The sequence below is a fragment of the Carlito syrichta genome, unplaced genomic scaffold (assembly GCF_000164805.1).
Source record: "Carlito syrichta isolate Samal-C Ts95f unplaced genomic scaffold, Tarsius_syrichta-2.0.1 Scaffold315337, whole genome shotgun sequence".
In the NCBI taxonomy this organism is placed as follows: Eukaryota; Metazoa; Chordata; class Mammalia; order Primates; family Tarsiidae; genus Carlito; species Carlito syrichta.
The window spans coordinates 239,101-240,708 of record NW_007259433.1 but is presented as its reverse complement, the minus strand read 5'-3'; positions in this window follow the sequence as shown (position 1 = coordinate 240,708).

Here is a 1,608-nt window from a genome sequence, read left to right as displayed (position 1 = left end):
CACTCCAGTCTGGGTGACAAAGTGAGACTCCAACTCAAAAAAAAAAAAAGAAAAAGAAAATATAGCTTACTCAGAAAGTAAATTAGAAAGAGGAGATTCACCTTCCCAAGGCAGGGGAGGGGGCCAAAGTCAGGAAACATGCGAACAGCCATAGCTCAGAGAGCACAGGACCACACCAGAGTCTGGTACGGCAACGGCCAAGAAGACCATTTTTATTTATTTTCTGAGTTGGAGTCTCACTCTGTTGTCCAGGTCAGAGTGCAGTGGCACACTCAGGGCCACTGCAGCCTCAACCTGCTGGGGGCTCAGGTGATCCTTTCACTTCAACCTTCCAAGTAGCTGGATCTACAGGCACATACACCCATGCCCTTTTTTGGGGTGGGGGTGTTTATTGTAGAGATGAGGGCTGGCCAAGTTGCCCAGGCTGTGGGCTCAGGTAATCCTCTCATCTTGGCTTCCCAAAGTGCAAAGTGCTGGAATTACAGGCATGAACCACCATACTGGGCCTAAATTCTTTTTTGGGAGGGTTGGAGTCCCACTCTGTTATCCAGGCTGGAGTGCATTGGCACACTCACAGCCGCCGCAGCAACCTCCTGTGCTCAGGTGATCCTTCTGCCTCAGCCTTTGAAGTAACTGGAATTACGGACACACACCACCATGCCTGGCTAGTTTTTGTGATTTAGTGAAGAGATGAGGTCTCACCAAGTTGCCCAGGCTAGTCTCGAACCTCCCGGGCTCAGGCATTCCTCTTGCCTTGGCCTTCCAAAGTGCTGGGATTACAGGTGCCATCATACCCAGCCGAGAACACAATTTTTAAAAGTTGTGTTGGATTTGAACACCTGGGTTCAGGCCATCCTCTCACTTCTGCCTTCTAAGTACATGGAACTACTAAGTGGCTATCTGTAATGTTTATATTTAGCTGGGTCATAAGGTTTCCTTTAAGGCTTAACACCAGTTGGTTTATTTGGTGTTTTTTTTTTTTCGTTTTTGAGCTGGAGTCTGTCACCCAGGCTGAAGGGCAGTGGCAAGCTCACGGTTACCGCAGCCTCGACCTGCTGGGCTAGGCAATCCTTCCGCCTCAGTCTTCCAGGTTGTTGGAACCACAGGCATGTGCCATCTCACATGGCTAATTTTTTGATTTATTGTAGGGACAAGGTCTCGCCAAGTTGTCCAGGCTGGTCTCAAACCCCTGGGCTCAATCCTTTCGCCTCGGTCTCCCAAAGTGCTGGGATTACAGGTGTGAGCTACCATGCCTGGCCATGGCCAGTTTTCTATTCCCTATTCCCAGGATTCTTATCACCTTGCCCCCTTTCCTTTCTGACTTCAAAATAAAAACTTAACAACCTCTAAGTTCTTATTAGAAAACTCTCTCATAAAATTGGACTGTTTTCAACATGCTATCATTAACAATTTTATCAATTGCTTATGCCAATCTATAAAGTTCTAATTTGCTATTTGTGACTCCAGACATGTATTTAAGTTCAGCTCTCAGAAAAATATCAGGGAGAACACTGATGCTGCAATTATAATTGACAAAATGTTTCTATATTCCTTTTATAGATTTTTTAAATTGGTCTGGTAATTTTTTTTTTTTTTTTTTTGAGTTGG